General features: G+C 41.5%; 1 protein-coding gene across 1 annotated transcript in view; it reads right to left on the reverse strand.

Moving 5' to 3' along the window:
- Positions 1-23,615, reverse strand: part of CERS3 (ceramide synthase 3) — a 149,023-nt gene that overhangs the window by 114,763 nt on the left and 10,645 nt on the right. Inside the window, exons 2-3 of the mRNA XM_011965246.1 lie at positions 15,426-15,686; positions 8,294-8,381 (exon numbers count right to left, since the gene is read on the reverse strand). The gene's annotated coding sequence lies outside the window, so the exon portion shown is untranslated. The remainder of the gene's footprint in view (positions 1-8,293; positions 8,382-15,425; positions 15,687-23,615) is intronic.

A 23,615-nucleotide genomic window follows, 5' to 3' on the forward strand; every position in this document is an offset into this window, starting at 1 on the left:
TGTGCCCCACTTCCCCTCAGTCTGTGATACTGCAACTGTGAGGGGTCTGCTTTCTAATCTTTGAAAGTAAAAGGCAAAGTTCTTGTTTTCTTTACTTTTTTTTTTTTTTTTTTTGAGATAAGATCTTGCTCTGTCCCCCAGGCTGGAGTTTAGTGGCATGATCCTGGCTCACTGAAGCCTTGACCTTCTGGGCTCAAGCAATACTCCCACCTCAGCCTCCTAAGTAGCTGGGACCACAGGCGTGCACCACCACACCCAGCTAGTTTTTCATTTTTAGTAGTGACAAGGTCTTACTATATTGCCCAGGCTGGTCTCAAACTCCTGGGCTCAAGCAGTCCTTCCACCTCAGCCTTCCAAAGTACTGGAATTACTGTCAAAGTTCTTTTTTTAGCCTTGAGGCATTTGCGTAAGCCATTCCTTCTGCCTAGAATGCTCTGCTCACCACTTCACCTCACTCTCTCCTCCTAAATCCTCAAGTCTCCATTTAAGCATCTATAAGATCCTCATCTAGGCTTTTCAGAGCCCCAGATCCCCCAAGGTTCCATAACCTGGCATACAGGAGGTACAAATAGTAAGTGCTCAATACATATACCATAGCGGTCAAGCACATGGACTTTGGAGCCAGGCTCCTCAGGTCTAAAACCTAGTTCTGACACTTAACTAGCCACGTGCCCATGGACAACTAGCATGACCTCAGTTTCCCCATCTACAAGATGGAGTTGATCATTGTACATCACCTCCCTGCAGGGTTGTTAGAATGAGTAAGTGGGTAAATGCTTGTAAATTGCTTTATTTCATGTCTGTTAAATGATAAATTGGAGAGAAGCTATTAAATACCATGAAATTGCCCTTCTAAAGAAGGGAACTACATAAACTTCCAGGTTCTAAAATTCTTTAATTGACACTTATTAAGTTAGAAGAAGTTATTTAAAAATAATATTCAGTGCAAACTACCATATAGTAAAATTACTACACGCATCTGTTACTGGTGGCAACATAAATGATAGTATCCTTTTGGAAATGAGATAATAAATTTTAGGAGTCACTAAAATGTTCAAGTGTACCTGGGAATATACATAAAACTGGACACAATTTTTGAAAGCTACAATTAATAAATAACACTTCAATGTCAGTAATACTAGTTTTTAAAAACCAGAATGTTTAAGCATATTTGAAATATTAACTCCAGATAATATCCAGCTAATGTTATAAAATGTATCAACATGAAAAATCCCATGACATATTAAAAAGTAAAACCCAAATTCAAAGTTATATCATACTATGATTATATGATGCATATGATCTCATTATATGATACTATTTTATACATATCATATGTATGTGTGTGGGTATAAAAATAAAAACTAGAAAGAAACATAAAAAATAATTGGTATACTAAAATGATAAATTCCGGGTGGCTTAAACTTTTAAAATATTGTTACTACTGATTCAACATTAGAAAAATGTATCACTGTTTTCTTAATTGATTATTCAAATCAGTGAAAGCAAATTTTATTCTAAAAATCATGCAACATCTAGCCCAATGCTATAAATATGACGAAAGTGAATCCCAGGGAAATAAAATTGCTTTATCTGAGTAAAGCCAGGAAAGCCAGTGTTTTTCCAATATACACCTAGTTCCCCCTGACCAAATTATGATTTGTTTCACATTAATACTTTAAGAGGCTAATTTTTTATAGTAAATGTTTCATATACAAAAGCTAATGCCTTCACACAGATAATATGTGGATTAAACTGATTTGAAATAAGGCAAGTTTGCTACCTACATAAAAACTTATCACAGCCATTTTACTCACACAAACAGCTAACTACTGGAATCTTTTGGATTTTAACAATTTCAGAGAAAATATAAAGTGTACTCCCTTAGTCAGTAGGAAGACAGGCTCTTGAAATCTACCTGTAAACTGACTTTACAGTGTGGAGGTAATAAAGACACAATAGCACATGGCTTTCCAGGAGGCAGTGCTCACCAAAATGGAATTCTCCCAAGGCCCCTTCACCTTAATCTGCTCAGGCTTGTCTTTGCCCCATCATTACCTCGACAGAGATTATCAAAGGCCTACTCAGGACCCAGGGTGGTAAGTGACCCAGGAAGTTGACTTAAACTGGTCATGTGGATAGAAATTTGCAGAAAAAACAGGTATGACTGAAATCAGAGGGGTGTAAAGCAAAGTTACAGAACAGAAATGTCTTAGAAGAATGTAAATCTTAGGGTTCCAAAAAAAGGGATCCAAGGTGATGGGGAGGAACACTATGAGATTGATAGTTCTGTTTTCAAAGGTAGAACTCCCCTCCCCACCTTTTGGTGGTTCACTTTAGGAATCTAAAATGTAAATTGGTGGCTGGGTAAGTAGGCAATGGTGTTGCAACATTAAGAAATGTTAATCCAAGTAGCATCCTGTCAGCATTTCCTTTCCAATTGCTGGTAAACATCTTGCTCCCCTCCACTGACCACCTTCGCAAACTCTCCTCCCTCGCCTGGAGAACACATCGTGCCTCACAAATTACCCTGTTATTAGTGTCGGGCACAAGTGACTGGTCCAGGCCAGAGCAAAGGAATTGGGAACGTGCTGCCAGTGAGTCACAAAGGGCCTAAGGTGAGTCACCTGGTTCTGTCTCAGTTTTCCCATTTGAGGGACTAAAGGATTGCCTTAGTGTCTGCAAACACCTCCTGTGTGCCACTCAAGGGTGCTGCACTGGCTTCTGGTCACCTTATCCAGTTAGAAAGGGGTGGGTAAGGCCGTTATACAAATTGCAAGCTGGCAATTGATGAATACAATAAAAATAACAAACAAAAATGAGTGAATGCAGCACTTCACATACCACAAGCAGCTATAAGTCTTGCACAGAGCCTAAAATCTTTCAAGAGAACGGTGCCTCTACAGTCAGGAAACCTGGTTTGAGGGCCAGTCCTGTCACTTAGTAGCTGAGTGATCTCAGGCAACTCAATCTCTCTGAATCTTTGTTTACTGGCCTGTTACATGGGGTTAATTCCACCTACCACAAAGACCTGTCATTGGACTAAGGGAGATTAGGTATACAGACATACCTGAACACAGTAACCCACAAAGCTGGGTAAGTGTTATGTAGTAAACTCATCTTATTATCCTCACCTACTGGGCACAGGAAAGAATCAGATGTCAGGCTGGTTTAAACAATAAAATTAAATACTAAGTTTTAAAAGATTCCTCAGAGAGAGAAATGGGAGAACCTCCTATGGCTTCATAGCCTCCTCCCCCATCGTGTTCTCATCTCTCTCACTACTGGATAAAGATAACTGGATTCACAGCCGTCTTTCAGTAAGGAAAGCCCACATAATGGGTACCAACTGTGCTGAGTAAAATACCCAGGGACAGGTCCTGGAGAGTCTGTGTTGCAGTGTCAGGTGGTCCCAAGCTTTCCAAAGATGGGCCTCACCTGGGAGAATGCCCAGATTTCCCTCCCAACCCCAGCAAACGGGAGTAGGATTTCCAGGACAGGACATGTGAGAACCCAGGACCTAGTGGCTTGCTAATAAAAGGAGTTTGGGAATCTGAATGCCATTTTCACCACTTTCCAACCACATGGCTTAGAGCAAGCAATGTTTTCCTGAATTCCTCACAAAGCCTGAAAACTTAGAACTGTGGTTCTGGAGTCAGGAAGCCCAGTTTGAAGGTCAGTCCTGTCACTGAATAGCTAAGGGATCTTGGGCAAGTCAGTCTGTAAAAATAGACACAACATTTTATGTTTATTTTGTAAGTTCTAGGTTAGGATTAAATAAAGTACATCATGTGTCTCAATTACCTAATGTAATGCCTGGCACAAGGCAAGTGCCCAATATACTGTTGGCATTGGTACTGCAGTCACTATTTACATTTCCTCATCAATGGCACTGTGCCTTCCAAGTGGCACGATGGCCAGCCAGCAGTCCCTCCTTTCCTACAATACCCTGATCAGGGTTTAGGTCAGCCTGACCAAGTGTTGGTGGGGGAGTGGCTTTTCTGAGGGATAGTGTCACTTGCAGGTTGACTCATTTCCTCAGTGACAGCAGGATTTCTTACCTCATAAAACTTGCTTGGGCAGTGCCACCAAAGGAATCATTTTATGAAAAAGAGTAGGACCTAGAGGAGGGTGTGAGGCCACCTCTTGATCAAGAAGGAATTTGGAACATCTGTCTCTCACCCACAGATAAAGAGGAAGCTGGGTCACTTTTAGGAAAGGATTTGGGGTTACTAAGGTACACTGATGATGCAAGCTCCAAATTTTAATATTTTAAAATAAGTTTTTGTTATGTAATGTTTGCAGTCAGCATTTCCTGTTGTACAGCCCCCGCAAGATAAAGCACCCCTTGGAAAAGAACAGGATGACAAAGATTCTAGTAGTTCTTGGAGGAGGGTGGGGTGCAGCAGGTATGAGCGCCTACAGGAGAGGCAGGGAAATGGTGAAGGAGTGCAGAAAAACATCCCCCAAATACAGTCTCAACTGCTTTCTTTACAGACTCTGAAATCACAAGAAAAGTCAGAGCAATATCTCTGGCCAAGGGCCAATGGCACTGAGCTAGGGGATTAGGCACCTGTTGGAATAGTTACTGTTTTCTACCTTGAGCAAATGGGGATTGGTCATTCATCTCTCTGGCCAGGGCAGCTGCTCCCTCTGTCAGTGATCACCAGCCCTTGCTAATTACTCACCAAGAGAAAATAAACCATAAGACTTCACACTGGAAACAGGCTAATCTTTTCTGTCTAGCCCTGTCTAATGCAAGAACCCTCTTAAAGAAAAAAATGTATAACACCCCGATTTTAAATAGATAGAGGGGTGACAGAGAGATAGACAAAGACAAACACAGAATGAGAGAGAGAGGGACAAAGAGAAAGAGACAGAGAGAGACACACACAGAGTGACAGGGAGAGACAGGGACAGAGAAAGAGAGAAGGACAGAGAGAGAGAGAAGGACACAGAGAGAGAGAGAAGGACAGAGAGAAAGAGAGAGCATGGCTCATACAGAATATCTGCAGTGCCTGGAACATTAGAGAAAAAATTTCATTTATTCAATTTTTTGATTAATGATTAAATCTATGACTTTGAATTTAGAGATACTTCGCTTACAAAGATGTCTGGCAGAAAAAGTCTTGGGAATATTGTTTGAAAATGTAACATATTATTTAAAAATAAAAATTTCCAGACTTTTCAAATATACATTCTTTCAAAGGAGTATCCTTAAATTTCTGTCAATATGCATTTACACAATTTTCACATCATCTCTCTGCCTATTAGTGAAAATCAGCTGGTATGAATGTGAGATGATACTGTGCTAATACCATACACAGGATTTCCTAGCTCAACACTACACCAGGCACATGATCATCTCCTTTTCCCTGGGGGATCAGTCAAACATGTGCCAATGTGATCTTCTGATTCTCCTCTATTGATCTTTATCTGGGGTCACTGAGTTCCTAAGCCTTCTTTTTAAAATGCTTTCTTTAAGACTTATTGGATATTTTATTTTAAAAAATTCCGCCAGACTGGGCGTGGTGGCTCATGCCTGTAATCCCAGCACTTTGGGAGGCCGAGGTGGGCGGATTACCTGGTCAGGAGTACGAGATCAGCCTGACCAACATGGTGAAACCATCTCTACTAAAAATACAAAATTAGCCAGGCGTGGTGGTGTGCATTTGTGATCCCAGCTACTCAGGATGCTGAGGCAGGAGAATCACTTGAACCCGGGAGGCAGAGGTTGCAATGAGCCAAGATTGCATCACTGCACTCCAACCTGGGCGACAGAGCGAGATTCTGTCTCAAAAAAAAAAAAAAAAAATTCTCCAAAAAATATACTTGGCCAAAGTGCTACTGTGAATCACAAGTCCAGATTTTGTGGAGGAGAATGCTGGAAATGAGACAGTGATGGAAGTGGACTTGGAATTGAACTGACCACTCTGACCCCCTTCACTCCCATCCCCACCTTCCAGCAGCAGCTCCAGGTGCTATGTGAGGGGACTCAGAGTTCCTCAATGTTATTCATGTTCATGAAATTTAAATATAGATATCTTTAGGTTGCTCTAAAGGAAATAAATGCTCTCAAAAAAAAAAAGTGAACAGAAGGGTCATATGATATTCAGCTTCAAATATACCAACTATTACCTGGAATATACATATAAAAGACACTGAACCTACATGGATTCTAAAAATATACCAAGAGACACCCATCTGAGCCTCAGTGATGTCCTCTTGTTTGGGGAGAGGGAGAGCCTTGGATTGTTTCTCTTCCCCGCCCAGTGAAGTTTTTTCTCAGTAAACTGCTCTTCCTGTTAGCACACAAGGTTGGGAATGTCACTCATCTGCCATCTTATGAAATCCCAGCCACTCCAACCTTTGCCACGCTTCTAGGTCGATGTTTATGGAGCATGGAGGTGGAAGAAGAGCAATACTTAGATATTCCACAGCAATTCTGACATTGCTCAGCCTTTGTCACTCTGTCGCACATCAGTCAAAGGTATGATTAAGTGCCATCTGTGTACCAGGACGCTGTGCTTGATCCTCAAGAGCAGCCCCACCCTTACATCTGGCCTTAATTTAAAAGACCCCCACTCTGGCCCTCCTCTGGCCTCACTTCTTCCTTGCGTGAGGAGTCCATGGGTTCAAGGAGACATGCACACCCACATCCATGCTCCCTTTCCAGACTTGCTAGGTGATTAAGGATCCTAGAATTCCCTGCCTGAGCAGCTCTGAGCCCACTTCCAGGACCTGCATGGGCCCTTTTCTAGGTCTGCCCTCTTATAAATGACAGCACAGTATAATGTTAGGCCTGGAGAAGGCCCAAAGAAGACTTGGGGAGGGGAAGGCAGGGAACGTAGCATGCAGTGGCCACACACATGCACACCAGGCTCCTAGTGGAGCAGGACATAAGTGGGGCTGGGAGGAAAGAGCGGGCCCAGCTGAGGGCTGGTGCCTCCATTTGTATTCTTGCCCTGTGTCTTGCAAATGTTAGGGGTAGGCCTGTTCACAGGGCCTTGGGATAGGTCTGAACCTCCAGAAGTCCCATGAATTCTGGAAGCCAAAGATCTGTTCTGGCTGTGTAGCCACCAGAGGTGCTGATAGCATGACCAAGACAGACATCCTTATGTGACTCCTAAAGGTCCCACTGGACTGCTCCTTCCCACAGCAAGCACTTTCTTTGTGAGCAGGAAGTATTTCTTCCTCCTATTAGGCTACCTGTTCACCACTGTCACCTTCACTAAAAAGCAGGCTGGGAAAATACATGTGTGATGAACTGCCTTTGCTGTTTAGCAAAACTTTTGGTAAGAAGGTGTAGAAAATGATAGGCCCAAGGCAGGGTGTTGCCTTGGATGGGAGCCCCTTCTGCCTGAGCCCTCCACTGTCCCATTAGGAGTGGGCAGGGTGGGAAGGAGGGGAAGCTCTGTGTGAGCAAGCACAGCTGGTGCAGGGAGAGCATAGACCTGGGATCAGACATCCAGCAGCATGAATATCTGGTTCTTGAAGCTGAAAACTGGGAATAATAACACCAGCTTTTCACAGACCATTGCAAAAAGTAAATGAGATGATTAAAATTATAACGAACAACTGTATATACCACAGCTTACAATGTTGAACCCACAAGCATCCACTCATTGAATCCTTACAACAATAATAATTATTCATGCTTCCAATTTGCAGGTGAACAATGACGTTTAGAGAGATAAAGCAACTTGTTCAAGGTGATACAGAGCCAGTCTCAAATTTAGACATTAACGGTAAAAGTGCAACTCCTCCCCTCTATGTACCTGACTTTGCCTTTCATCAAGTCAATATTTGTGAACATGCTTCATGAATGACTTCCTCGTACAAATGATCATTTTTTATCATTTGGGGTCATATTTTATGATTTTGAAGGAATGTGGTTTTGAAAGTTCCTCCTTACAGGTAAGACGTTGGAAGCTAGAGGCCCGCCCAGCACTGCCAGCTCTTCCTTCCTTCCCATCAGAACAGCAGGTGTTATGGGGGAGGGAAGACCAGAGCACAGACAGCAAATGCCACCGAATGATGACTCTTTGCTACCTGCTGCTATCACATGAAGCTTTCTCCTGCATCTCCCCTCTCAAAAGGAAAAAATACAAATCTACAGTATTTCATAGAGAATAGCATGGTACTGGCTTTGCCCAAAACTCCACTTGTCCCCAGAATATGCAAAACAGTGACAGATAATCAACTTTTGAGTCACAGATGTTAATTTCCCAAGATTATAGTTAAGAAAACACAGTAGAGATAAAATAAAATAAAATAAAATAAAGATAATTACCTGAGTATATATGATAGCTTTCTACTGAGGAACTCAAATACTATATGTATGTATATATATAAATGTCTCCTTTTGTTTCACAACATCCCTGCAGAAACAGAAAAAGAGAAACATAATTAATATACTATACAACTATGCCCGTAAGCATCCTTCTATAATAGGTCTAAAACTTAAGTCAGAGTTTCAAACCAATGGGAGAGCTTGGTGCTGGCAAAGTTGGGCCTACCAGTTTGGACTGGTGCATGGGGCTTTAAAACGATTTCCGCCAACACTGAAAATTCAGGAATTTGCATATAGAAATCCAGATTTGCAGCTTCACTCAGAAACTCAGAAGATTGGCAAGAATCACTGGAGCCATAGGCCTTAAATGGAACACATGGTTACCCACCTGGCCAACTGTTTTCAGGGACCTGACTGGCTTTCTAGGGCAGTTAACTTTGTGACTCCTTATGTTGCTAACATTTCTCAATATGAATTATGTCTTCAAGTCAGTGTAACTTGAGCAGAGATAATAAGGGCCTAGCACAGCCTGGTGTAAAAATTACAGTTTGTCATAGCACATGGGTTTTCAAAGGACCAGTCGTGAACCATTAGTGCACTGGTTCCCAACCCTGGTTCTACATGTGAATTCCTTGGGAGAGATTTTTAGACTATGCTTTCTACCTAACCAGATCAACTAAACCAAGATTTCTGAAGGTACAGTCCTGGTATCAGTATTGTCACTGCTGTACTGTCACTGTAATATAACTACTGAAGTATAACATACAGATGGTAAAGTGACAAAGCACAAAAGAATACGACCAGCACCCCAGACTCTTCCTCATGTCTCTCCCTGTCACCACCATGGATTCATGTTGCCTGTTCTTGAACTTTATGTAAAAACAATTGTTTTGAGCACATTCCTTGGCATCTGGATTCTTTCACTCAACTTTCAGGACTGAGACGCATCTCTGTTGTTGCATGTAACAGTAACAAACTCATTTTCATTGACGTTTTATATTCCATCCCATGACTATATCACAATCTGTTTTCCCACTCTGTTGTTGATGGAAATATGGGTTTGTTTTGAGTTTGGGATTATAACACTTAAAGGTGCCATTTATGAACATTCTTGCACATGCTTTAGGTAAATACGTGAATGCATTTCTATAGAACACATACCTGGGAGTGGAAACGCCAGGTCATAAGGCATATGTATATTCAGCTTAATGGATATTGCCGAACAGTTTTTCAAAGCTGTTGTGACTATTTACACTCCCCACAGTGACGTATGAGAGTTCCAGTGGTTTCATATCCTTGCCAACATTTATAATGTCTGTCTTTTAAATTTTCACCTTTCTGATGGGTGTGTAGTGGTACTTCACTGCAGTTTTAATCTGCATTCCCCCAGAAAGCTAACAAGGTTAAGTATGTTTCATGTTTCTTGGCTCTCTGAATATGTTTTCCGGGAAAGAACCGGTCAAAACCCCTGCCCAATTTTCCGGTTGTGATAGTCTATCTTTCAGAATTGCCTTGTTTCTATTTTGGATAGGACTCCTTGTTTGTTACATGCATAACAAGTCATGTTATATGCATGACTCCCTGCATGTTATTTGCATGGCAAATGTCTCCTCTCCTGCAGTTTGTCTTTTACTCTTTTAGTGGTATGCTTTGAGAAACAGAAGTTCTTATTTTTAATGTAACCAATTTATAGATATTTTTCATCATGTTAGTACTTTTTGTATCTTGTTTAAGAAATTGCCGGGTGCGGTGGCTCACACCTGTAATCCCAGCACTTTGGGAGGCCTAGGCGAGCAGATCACAAGGTCAGGAGATCGAGACCATCCTGGCTAATACGGTGAAACCCCATCTCTACTAAAAATACAAAAAACTATCCGGTCATGGTGGTGGGCGCCTGTAGTCCCAGCTACTCAGGAGGCTGAGGCAGGAGAATGGCGTGAACCAGGAGGCAGAGCTTGCAATGAGCCAAGCTTGCGCCACTGCACTCCAGCCTGGGCAACAGAGCAAGACTCTCTCAAAAAAAAAAAAAAGAAAAGAAAAAGAAATCACTGTCTACCCAAGGTCATACACATATTCTGTTTTGTCATCTAAAACAATGCTGTTCAGTAGGAAAAAAAATGGGAGTAACATATGTAATTTTAAATTTTCTAGTATTTCAGGTACTCAATAGCCACATGTGGCTAGCAGTTGCCACATTGGACAGTGAAGATCTAGAAGTTATATTGTTTTACCTATCACATCTAGATTAATACTTAGAGCTGTACAAATTTTAAGATGAGACTCAAGACTCATTTATTTGTACATGGACATTCAAATGGCCATCCTTTCCTGTAGTGCCAATGTTGTCATAAATCAAAGGTCCAAATTTGTGGAGGTTTTTTTCTATCATCTTAGTCCATTGGTCTATTGTTCCCTAGTTGATTATAATTTTCAGAGAGTATTGAGAACCACTACCAGTAGGTCACAAAATTAATTAGTAGTTTATGACCAGAAATTTTGTAAAGTGTAATGAAATGAAATAGAAAACATCAATATCTACAGGTATTGTTTTAATGAAACTATTATTTCAGAATTGTGTGTGTGTATGTATCCTAAGTTGAGATCTGAAAAGTATTTCTTGCTATCAGTAATGGTTAAAAACATTTGAAAATCACTGCAATAGTGTAATCTACACAACAATCACTTAGAAAAATTCAAGTTGCATACAATTTTATAGTCATCCTAGAATAGCTCTGAAGTTTTACTCTTACACAATTAGTTATAGCCCAGAATTCCACATAAGGCAGATCTCTGTTGGAATCAAGCCAGGAAAAGCAAGCTACAGCTAATGGGATAGCAATAGCTCATTATGAAACCCTGTAACTTTGACCCAAAGTGGAATATAGTAATGATCCTGTGATGTGAACATTACAAATGAAAATTGCTAATCTGCAGAATTTGACATTTGTTCAGCATCAGTATATCGTATGTTTTTAAAGTTTTAATCATGTGTCAAACAAGAAAACAAACTTTGAGGGGAAGAAATTGAAGCCAAGTTAGTTATTAAATGATGTCAAGTAACCTTCATTATTGAAGAAAATGCTTTCAGAATGTTTTGCTTAAATTTTGAAATAATTAGTTTATTGTTCAGCTGTGTCAGGGTCAATCCAATCAACAAGTATTTATTGACTATCCAGTAAAATATGTCTGGCAAAGAAATCAAAATAAAACAAATAGACCTTATCCCAGCAGAGAATTAAATGGATTATCACATGATTTTTCTTCACTAAGTACTTCATCTTAGAACATGAATATAGTAAGTAAAAATGGCTTCAAGCTCCTTAATGTAATATTTTACGTCTTCAAATAACCTAAATATATGCCTTACCTGTGAATTTTACACTTTTCTCATTACTGAGAAATGTATGCATCTTTTGGTTGTGTTTTCATATTATGCACATGCACACATGCACACATGTGTGTGTATGCGTGTGAGTGTATGTTTACCAATCCTGAGCAGACAGATTTGGGAATTTTGGTTAAATATCTTAGTTTTCTGGTATTTCCTAAAGATTTAACTCAGGAAACAATAAAAAGGAAACTTTCCATTAGATCGAAACATACAATCCCAACACCAGCACAAATCGTCTCCACAGATTTTCCAGCGGCCAGGTAGGCCAAAAAATAAATAACCAGAACCCTTTAATTTTATATTTGAGTAGCAAGAAGATACTCACAGATGGAGAAATTTAAAATTCTCATATTTGGGAAAGGTAAAATTTATTTCATGGACATCCAAGTCAAACCTCATCAGAGCTATTTTCTATTTATTAATGGAACTTCTCAGCCTTGAAATTATGATAATAACAACCTTTGGAAGTGATCTAACTGAAGCCCATTTACAATTGAACATCTGTCCACCATCAACAGAAAGCCCTGTGGAGAATTGTGGCTGTTACAGTTTTGTACAAGGTCAAAGATTCTTAATCTCTCCGTTCACTTGCCAATTGGGGTTTTTATACATAACCCTAATTTATTTATTTTAATTAGACTTTTAGCTTCATTTGTTTTCATCATTTTAAATTCCAGCTACAAGGACAAATCTTAAGGCAGTACATACAGTATGGCTGTAAAATGATGGACTTGATTGTTGCACAGGACTTAGGAAAATAAATCCTGCTACTTTAGAATACCTTCTTTCATACTGCCAACTGTCTGGTCTGTCTAGGGTTGGCACAAGGATTTCTTCAGTCATCCTAGGTCCACTCAGTAAATAAAACCACAAACTTGGCCTGTATAAGATCAGTTAGATTGTTGTAGTGTGTGTTGAGGTGTTTCCAGGAGAAAAAAGAATCTACCTGCAGCTGATTCCAGAGAGAGCTTCCCTGTGTTCCCCTCTGCTATCTCTCTGCTATGATCTGAAGTTTCTCCAGATTCAAATATAGAGACAGATTGCCAAAACACCATTCTTGATGCCAGCTGGCCTACTTGATGAACTTGACTGAAGGCTTTTTGCCAAAACATAAGTCAATCGCTTTTGTCCCAAATCCATCCTTATAAAGGTGTGTATCTGCAGGTCAATCTTTGCATCGCATCCCTAAATTCGTGTTGGGGAGGGCTTGGAAAGTCCAAGCTTGTTGTGTGGATGGCTTGGGGCCCAAGATAAATGAACAGTTGCCACGATACACTCTGTGCTCTGTGAGCGAAGGGAGCTCCCTTGGAGCCAGCCCAGCACCCTCCTTCCATGAGCACTCTGCCAGCTCCTGGCAGTGCTTCTGCTATGGTGTGGAGGCCAGGGAAAACCCACATAAACTCTGTGTGTGTGTGTGTGTGTGTGTGTGTGTGTGTGTGTGTGTGTGTGTAAAAACATAACTTTCCTGGCCTACCACAACAAACTGACTTTTGAAAAAGAAGTATCTGATGTTCTTGCTCTTTGCCTGATTTTACTGTGCTTTGGGGGATTTTTGGCATAGGACTTCAGTACTTTGCTTAAGAGGCTGTTTGAAAGCTGGATCAGCTCCACAAAGGAGGATAATCGCAAAGTGATTTCCCAAGAAAGTACACTAGGGTATAAGGAACAAGTACCAGTGGAAAGGCAACTCCCTGAGGGCAGGGACTTGTCTACCTTGTTCACTGGTGGTACCCCCAGTCCTAGAACAGGATCCAACATGTCAAGAGCATGAAGAAATCACTGCAAAATGGGGAAATTAATACTGTTTACTAAGGGCCTACACTCTGTCAGGTCCTACGGAAGGCATTTGACATACCCTGCCTTTTTATGCCTTATAATAAACAACCTCGTTTGATGGATGTTATAATAATTATCTTATAAATAAGGAAACTGAGATTTGAAGAATTTCACTGATTCCAGGGTCACACCTGGAATCCCAGCACTTTGGGAGGCTGAGGTGGGCACATCACTTGTGGCCAGGAGTTCAAGACTAGACTGACCAACATGGCAAAACTCCCATCTCTACTAAAAATACAAAAAAAAAATTAGCTTGGTATGGTGTCACATGCCTGTACTCCCAGCTACTTGGCAGGTTGAGGCATGAGAATCACTTGAACCCAGGAAGCAGAGGTTGCAGAGAGCCAAGATCATGCCACTGCACTCCAGCCTCAGTGACAGAGCGAGACTCCATCACAAAAAAATAAAAAAGGAATTTCAGTGACTTGCCAGGGTCACAGTTAGTAAGCAGGATTCAGGAATTTGAATTTTGATCTGTCTTTCTAGTCAATGTTCTGTCCACCACACCAAGCCTTCCCCCAGCAGCAGAAGCAGGCGATAAATTGATTGATTTTGGCCTTTTGTTATAAGATACCAAGTTAGAGTGTTTGAATATTATCATGGCTTCAGGAATCCCTCCACACAACAAGGACCCTGTGAGGGGTTAATGGAATTGAATGGGAATATAGAATGGGCTGAAATCATATATCTTAGTGTGTAGAAAGGCAATAAAACTGTGGCTTTCTCACATCCCTACTGTACCACTGTAAATCTCACTAAGCCTCAATTCCTCATCTGAAAGTGGCATATCATGAGCCCTAAATGGGAAAATGCATGTACACACAGCAAGGACTTAGTAAATGTAGATTATTATTAGCCCAGAATGATCTTCAAACTTATGTAAATCAATTTGATTGATACTTTAGAAAAAAGCAGAAATATTGTTAATGAGAGGACCACACAATTATTACCTTTATGAACATATACTTATTTTCTCTTTAAAGAATTTGTCCCTTTTTCCAGAAATTCTGTTGATGAAATTATAAATGGAAACCCCTTTTAAGAAAAACAAAAGACTTGTAGGGGGAAGGCAATGAAAAGGTGAAGTTTCAAGTCAAACACTCACTTATGGTAGAGAAGGCACTTGAACATTGTGGGTTAATGAATAAATTAAAATTCATTATCTGGTCAGCCCTAAAGGTTTATTTCCCTTGCTTTGTGTAAAGCTTTCAAAAAAATAAAAACGCTTAACAGAACATTCTTGCTAAACGTTTGCTTGGATCAGAAAAAGTAGTTTGATTTTGTTTCATTTCTTTTGCATGAGACTGGCAGCCTTAGAACTAAACAGCTAATTTCTCCTGGCATGACATTGAGCACTATATCTCTCAGGACAGCAGCAGCTTAGGAAGGCTTGCCACTAGGGGTGAGCAAGTCCCACCTTGTTCTCAGTTTAAGGCACTCTGAGACGGTCTGAAATGGCCTTTGCCATGCCACCTGGCAAAGATCTGTGGTGACCCCTTTCATTCCACCTGGAGTCAGGGCTTTCCTAATAAACCAAGCTATGCCGAGTATTCAGCGCATGTGATTTCATTGCCCAAACCATTCTTCCTAACCCTCAATGAATCAGTTTAAACTCGCCCGAGAGCAATGCAGGTCAGGAGTGGAAGTTTGGACTCAACATTTACCCTCCACTACTAAACACTTACAAGCAAAACTCTACAAAGCAGAGGGCCCCAAGTCTGTCTTTCTGTATTTCTCCCAAACATCAGACTTCATTTAGCTGCCTCTCCCCTACTCTCTGTCTCCTCTCCCTCTCTCTGTCACGCACCCAGGCACACATACACCCACAAGCTCACACACGGAATCACGGCCACCTTGGTTTTGAAAGTCGTCAAATTCTAACTACGTCAATGAGATGGTGCCTACCTTTCTGAAATGTCAGTCCACAAAAGGTGCCCCTTGCTTGTGAAGTGTAGTCAGAGAGCAGCTTCCAGCATTCCAGCCAGCTTCGTTCTCCTCAGAGAGCAACACACCTCATCTCTGCGTAAGCCCTGAAATTCCTTCAGAGACCCACCCTCCAAAGTTGCAAGTCGAGATTTCTGACTGAGGGCAGTCAGTGACGTGAGGCAAAGCTACTGGATGGCACCTCAGGTTCTTCCTGATGGGATGTTGCTTCCTGTTTCGCCACTTTGAGAAAAGAAAACTGGAATTCAGTCAGACATTGAGTTACAAATGCATCAATTGCCTCATCGTTGTCGCCTTTTGGTGCACACAGTCATTCATCAACAGGATGATCTTGCTGTTTGTATTAAAAGGGAAGGGCTTATGCGCAGAGAACCCCAAAACACCAGTCACAACCCTGCACTGTCCTAGGAGCTGGTTTGACAAGTATAGTACTCTCCAGAAAACAGGCAGGGCTCTTGCTAACTACATCACCACCATGCCACAAAACTCATCCACTAAGGGCATTGGTCCACAGGAATGTGATTTATCTGCCTTCTTCCTAGGAATTGAGAAAAAAATTACTTTTTTGAATCATATAACCGCCAAAAAATAAAATAGTCTGGCAATCTTTTCTTTTTAGAACAGTCAGATATAATTTGTATTTTTATCTGTTTGTCTCTAAGAACAATCATCATAGGTAAAGACAGATAAGCTCATTAGTATCAGGAAATAAACATTGTTGCTTGTCTCCATGTGCTTGAACCACTACAATTTCAAAGGCAAGTGTGGATGCATTTTATAGTGTTCATTTGAGATGTAACCTTTGAAGCCATTTTCACTTTCTTTTGCCTGAAGATGAAACAACTCTGGGCTTGGATTATTTAAAGGTGCTTTGACAAGTAGAGAGCTTCAACAAGTTGATTCCTGTATCACTCATAAACCAAACATTAGCAGTACCGCCCACTCTGAGAGCCTGATTCTCATTAGCTGTCTTCAACTGCTGAAAGACAGTTTTCCTTTTTCATCAGCTAACAGATGACCGCAAATTAAAAATAGACTGGATGCAGATAAAGGGAAATGCCAGTTTCAAATTCATTGAAGCTCCAAAGTTTCTCAGATTTCACTAATGAATTTAGTTCGAAGAGAGAAGATTGATAAATGCCCTTCCTTTCACTGGGTACTTCTCACTCAATGCTTCATAGTCTGCCTTTCTCTTCGAAGACTTTCTCTTTTTCATTAATGGGCTCATACATTTTTAAAACCATCTGGCAGAAGCGTTGAACTTAAAGCACTGAGATAGGCTCAGCTCAGGTCTGCCTCATTTCCTGCCAGGAGATCACTGCAGAATTGGTTTCCTGACATGAGGCTTTCTAAGGCTTTCTATGTCTGGTCCATCTTCATCCAATTGTCACCTAACTCATGTTCCCATCCTCATTTCTTTTTCTTCTGCTGATTAAACTCTACCAGCCACCTTCCTCCTATAGGATCAAGACCAGGCTCCTTGGCACAATGGCCTGGTTGCAACCTGCTGCTCCAGGACCTCCTTTTGCCCTTTCCCACTATATTCCAGACACAACATTGGGCAGCTTCTGGGCCCTTGCCATGAGCTGCTCTCTCGCCTCTGTGCGTAATGAAAGTCTGAATCCTGCTCAAGCTTCTCTAGCCTCAGCCCTCTCTGTTCTGTAGGCATACCTTTATTGCAACACTTACTACACTATCACAACTTAACTGATTTTTGTATCTGCTTCCCCACTACTTTGGGAATCGTCACTGGACAAGTCTTAGATGTCTTTCTATCCCTGCAGCTCAGCTGTTCAATACTGGTCAAACAATTAGTACCCCAAACTGTGATCATCCAACACTCATTTTTAATCCAGGGATATCTTGGAAAAGAATGCTCCTGAACCTTATTTTGGACTCTCTTTCTCAGAATTAAACAAGCCAAAAGAATATTGGGGAACGAGGCTGGGCACAGTAGCTCACACCTGTAATCCCAGCACTTGGGAGGCCGAGGTGGGAGGATCCCTCGAGGTCAGGAGTTTGAGACCAGCCTGGCCACCATGGTGAAACCCGATCTCTATTAAAAATACAAAAAATCTCTACTAAAAATACAAAAAAAAAAAAAATGTGGGCGTGGTGGTGGGCCCCTGTAAGCCCAGCTACTTGGGAGGCTGCGGCAGGAGAATTCCTTGAACCCAGGAAGCAGAGGTTACAGTGAGCCAAGATCACGCCACTGCACTCCGGCCTGGGTGACAGAGCGAGACTCTGTCTCAAACAAACAAACAAACAAACAGACAGACAAACAAAAAAACCCAACATTGTAGAACCACATGTTTTCATGCTTTGTTTTAGTCACTTCTATAATGAAACACATGTTATTTGCTGATAAAATATAATGTTCAAATCAAATCGGAACTATTCAGACATAGTTCTATAACTCCTGTTTAATCAAAAGAACCCCGTCAGCATCTGCTATCTTTTTTTGAGTCACCGTCAAGGTGTAATTCTTCCCTCTTCTTCAGGGATAAGATGTAAAAATGAGACTATTGCATAACTTGTGCTAGAGGGATGAGAGTGAGGAATTTTGAGGGTTTGCTGGTGAAGACTTTGTGGGAGCTGTGGATCTATGTGTAAGTCTAGTCATCTCCTCCATAGCTCCTCTGAGGAAAATAACCCAGGGCAGGAAATAGGCCATGTGTGGAGTTGAAAACAAAAGCAAATATGGTTCTCTCAAGGATTTCTAAGTTGATTCCTTTTTTCTTCTCTTTCTTACTTGTGCCTCACCATAAATGTATCAGTGCATTGCTAAGAGAAAAGACAGAACCCCAGGAAGCATTATAGGAAAGAGCAAGATGCATGCATGTGGGTGTCATTTCTCCTAGGTAGTACTTAGCTGTTTCCTTTTATGAGAAAACTGAAGCAGTGAGTTGAGACATTAAATCAGTTTTATATTGTGAATCCTCATGAATAGATATTAAGTCACTTATTAGCACGTTAATGATTCACTGCATTTTAAAAAGTGAACATCAGACCTCTGACAAATGAAATGTAGACAATTAAGCATGACAGTGGAGAGGTGTTGGGAGCAGTAGAGGTGCATTACAAAGCGTCTACTTGGTGACTTTCACATAGTAAATTGGGAAGGAGAGAGATAGGAGCAGTGTAGACCAGAGACAAACCCAGTCAAGGTTCTGGAGGGCCACTTAGGAACTAGAAGAGGAAAACACAGTAAGCCGGATGCAGGAAAATTGACTCTGGGCGCCAGCAGCAAGATACTGCGCCAAAAGCTCTCCTAGCCAAGGGCAGTGGTCCCATAGATGCATGGGTATAGATGGGGAAGAAGGGGAAGCAGGCAACTTCTAAGCTGCATTTTATGCTTTCAGCCTATCCTTAACCTAATTTCCTAGAGAAGAAAATGTAAGAATCAACCGACTTTTCCCTCAAAGGAAGGAATTCCTTCCAAGAAACTTAACAAATACAGTTTTGGACTTCTTGTGCTTAACCTAACCGGCAAAACTTTTGAGGTTTTACTATCAACAAACTGTTTTCCTCTCATGTTTTATCTTATCATTTTCATAGACCTTTCAAATGCTATTTGTTCACAGACAGAAATTTAAGTCAAAATGCTACCAAACTACCAGGTGCAGTGGCTCACACCTGCAATCCCAGCACTTTGGGAGGCCAACGCAGGAGGATTGCTTGAGTCCAGGAGATCACGACCAGCCTGGACAACATGGCAAAATCCTGTCTCTACAAGAAAAAATAATAATAATAAAAATAGCTGGGTATGGTAGCTGTGGTCCCAGCTACTTGGGAAGCTGAGGTGGGAGGATCACCTGAGCCTGTGAAGTCAAGGTTGCAGGGAGCTGTAATCCACCCAGTACACTCCAAACTGAGCGACAGAGTAAGACCAAACTGCATTCTTTAAAGAAGTGTGTGGAAAAACTCCTGTGGGATAATATGAAACAAGCAAATGTCTTCACAAGTGGTTCCCCACTACACTAGGAATTCTCAAGGGACATGACTTAGGCATCTTTATATCCCTGGATCAATACCTGCCCCAATCAAATTGGAAGCCTATGTCTTATTGTCATAAAATCATCTCCCCTCCCTGACACAATGATTCCTCTAGATCCCCACATGGATGACAGGATGAGAGGACCTGAATTTTATCCTCCCTTCCCCCCTCCACTCCGCTTCCACACTCACCCTGGCCCAGGGTTGAAAGCCTCTCTGCCGGATGATCTGAGAGGCCATTTGGTGACAAAGTGAGAAAACTAAGGAGAAGACCCTCTGTTGTCAAATTATTAGGAGAACAAGTGCTTCCCTGCATCCAGACTCCCCTGGGGGCCTCCCTCCCTACAAACTCCAGCCCCTCTCCTGCTTCATTTTCCTCCACGTCACCTGTCACCTTCTAACTTACTGTATCTCTTATCTGCCTCTCCCCCATGTAAGCTTCAGGAGGACTGGAATTTTCATCTGCCGTGTTCAGTGCTAAATCCCCAGGGGTTAGAACAGTTCCTGGCACAGAGCTGACACTTGATGCTGACAGCATACATTTATGTATCTATATATTTGCCATTGTGTCTCTTCCTCTCTACCACAGTAGGTAATTACTTTTTGAAAGCCAATTCACTGCGCTCCTTCCTTCCTTCCTCCCTCCCTCCCTCCCTCCTTCCTTCCTTCCCTCCCTCCTTCCTTCCTTCCTTCCTTCTTCCTTTTTTGAGATGGAGTCTTGCTCTGTCACCCAGGCTGGAGTGCAATGGCATGATCGCAGCTTACTGCAACCACTGCTTCCCGGATTCAAGCAATTCTCCTGCCTCAGTCCCCCAAGTAGCTGGAATTACAGGCATGTATCACCATGCCCAGCTAATTTTTTTGTATTTTTAGTAGAGACAGGGTTTCACCACGTTAGCCAGTATGGTCTCAATCTCCTGACCTTGTGATTCACCTGCCTCAGCCTCCCAAAGTGCTGGGATTACAGGCGTAAGCCACTGTGTCCAGCCCATTGCGTTCTTTCAAAACTTGAAGTCAGTATGCTGTGTCATGAAGGAGGTCAGCTCTGAGTTTGCTGGGAAACACGGGGATTTTTCCCTTGAAGAGTTTAGTCAATACTGAGAACTTCATGCAAAGGAGTCTTAGAATTAATTAGCACGTACTCTGGGAAGGCTACAGTGCTATATGCAGGCCAGACCACGTCACCATGTGAGCAGGCTCTCAACACAACTGTCTCTCTCAGCTCACCACCTCCTCTGAGGGCTGGCCAGATGGGTAATGGCCACTTATGCCTACAGCCCCTGGCTATAGGTGTGGCTGTCAATGATGGGACAGGACATGGCTCAACTTGCCTCCTCCAGAAAATGTTCATTGCTAACCCCCAATACCACTTTGTGCTCACTATGTGACCTTATTCTTATTAGCTGTGTGACTCCAGACAAGTTACTTAACCTCTCAGTCCTCAGGTTTCTCAACTTCAAAAGGAGGAAAATAATAGTGATACTTACAGAGTTGTAAAAACATTGAATGAGTTAATATATTGAAAAGCACTTAGAACAATACCTGGCTCATAGCAAGCACAATGTGAATATTAGCTAAGATTATGGTTATGATGACTATAATTATTAGTAGTATTGTAAAAGGAAAATAAATCTTGGGACCCCAAAATCACTAAGCTAAAGGGAAAAGAAACTGGAAATTGCTCAGGGCAAACCTGCCTCCCATTCTATTCAAAGTCACCCCTCTGCTCACCAAGATAAATACACATCTGATTGCCTCATTTGGAGAGGCTAATCAGAAACTCAAAAGAATGCAACTCAAATTGCTTAAGGCAAACCCTAAGCAAACCCTAAGGAATTTCCAGTTTATTTTTCCCTTTAGCTTAGTGATTTTGGGGCCCCAAGATTTATTTGCCTTTCACAATACTAATAATAATTATATTCATCATAATCATAATCATAGCTAACATTCACTCTGTGGTTGCTATGACTCAGGTATTATTCTAAGTGCTTTTCAATATATTAACTCATTCAATGTTTTTACAACTCTGTAATTTGTCTCTTACCAACCTATGACCTGGAAGTCCCCTCCCCACTTCAAATTGTCCCACCTTCACCTCAAGTTGTTCCACCTTTCCGGACTGAACCAATGTACATCTTACACGTATTGATTGATGTCTCATGTCTCCCTAAATTGTATAAAACCAAGTTGTGCCCCTACCACCTTGGGCACATGTCTTCAGGACCTCCTGAGGCTGTGTTATGCATGTGTGTCCTCAGCCTTGGCAAAATAAACTTTCTAAATTAACTGAGACCTGTCTCAGATTTTGGGGTCCATAGTATATTTAATTATTTTATCCTTATGTTACTTTGTAACAGCCTTCATTTTATACACATAGACTTAGTTTCTCCACTTAAATTTTGAGTACAAGGATTGTGTAAAGTTTCCAAGTTGCAGGCATTACTGTTCTCTGAACATAGCATTCAGTCATTAACTCATTCAGCCAGTATTTATTGTTTCATACTATGCGCCAGGCTCATCACATCTTTTGAAGGACCTAAGGATGTCAAGAATAAAAACATAGCATGACTGCCAAAACAGACACAAGCACACACTCACAGACCTATTATACAGAAGTGCAGAAAGAAGTATCCATATGTGTATGTGATGTGGGTATATTCATATGCTCATATGTAAGTACAAATTAAGACCACAGAGAAGATTGACTCTCAAGATTTACTATTTCATATCCCACATCCATGAAAGAATAAACCGTGCATTTTATTTTTTATTCTTGTTTTTGAGACAGGGTTTTGCTTTGTTGCTCAGGCTGGAGTGCATCAGCGTGATCATGGCTCGCTGCAGCCTCAACCTCCTGGGCTCAGGGATCCTCCTACTTTAGCCTCCCAAGTAGCTGGGACCACAGGCACATGCCACCGTGCCTGGCTAGTTTTTGTATTTTTTGTAGAGACAAGGTTGCACCACGTTGCCCAGACTGATCTCGAATTCCTGAGCTCAGATGAACTGCTCACCTTGGCCTCCCAAAGTGCTGAGATTATAGGCATGAGCCACCATGCCCGGCCTAAGCTGTGGATTTTAAATGAGGAGCTAAGACTACATAATATGAAATTAGGAAATAGAAGTAGGCAGATAAAGTGTCCACCTCCCCAAATAACCAATCCCATGACTGTCTTAGTTTGGAAGATAGAACTTAGTAGCTCCAATATCCACAATTCCTTTACTGAACACTGTGCTGGGCATCTCAGTCAATGCTCCATGTGCTTTGAATAGATTTATATGAGTTGTGCCACCACTAAACAGATAGGAGGACTAAAGAGGTAAGAGGGCAATGAGTGTCTGAATGATCTCTGGGCTGTCGATACCATGTAATATCTGAACAAGACAATGAAGAAACAAAATGCTTCCTATTCATCTAGTCATCATTCATCTGACACATGTATTGCACAAGGTACTTGAAATACAAAGATGAAGGCAATATCCCAGATCTCAAGGAGATTATGACCTAGCTTTTCCCTCTTCCTGCTGTTCTACCACCTATCCCATATCCTACCCTGCCACTTGCTAACACAGAACTGGGAGAACTACTTGGGAAACCTAGGACACTCAAGAAGGGGTACCCTCTCTTCAGCCTGTGAATTCTCTAGTGGAATTTTTTAAAAAGCAAAATGGGGTGCCCTATGAAAACATAAGCTAGGCTAAGTTTCATAATGTCAGCCAACTATGACCCATTCCCAAGAAAAAGACACTCACACTCTCTGCCTTCTCATTAACAAAACATTTGGTTGTTCCAGAGGGCATTAGAGAAATGTAGACCAAGCTTAAGGTTGAAGTGAGCATGTGTAGCATTGTGGCTGTTTGGCAGTGTATTGGTCCATTTTCACACCACTATAAAGAACTGCTTGAGACTGCGTAATTTATAAAGCAAAGAGGTTTAACTGACTCACAGTTTAGCATGACTGGGGAGACCTCAGGAAACTTACAATCATGGCAAAAGGCGAAGAGGAAGCAAGGCAGCAGAAAGGAGAAGTGCCGAGCGAAGTGGGGAAGAGCCCCTTGTAAAACCATCAGATCCCATGAGAACTCCCTCATGATCACAAGAACAACATGGGGGAAACTGCCCCCATGATTCAATTACTTTCATCTGGTCTCTCCACT

The sequence above is a fragment of the Mandrillus leucophaeus genome, unplaced genomic scaffold, assembly GCF_000951045.1.
Source record: "Mandrillus leucophaeus isolate KB7577 unplaced genomic scaffold, Mleu.le_1.0 Scaffold719, whole genome shotgun sequence".
NCBI classification, from domain to species: domain Eukaryota; kingdom Metazoa; phylum Chordata; class Mammalia; order Primates; family Cercopithecidae; genus Mandrillus; species Mandrillus leucophaeus.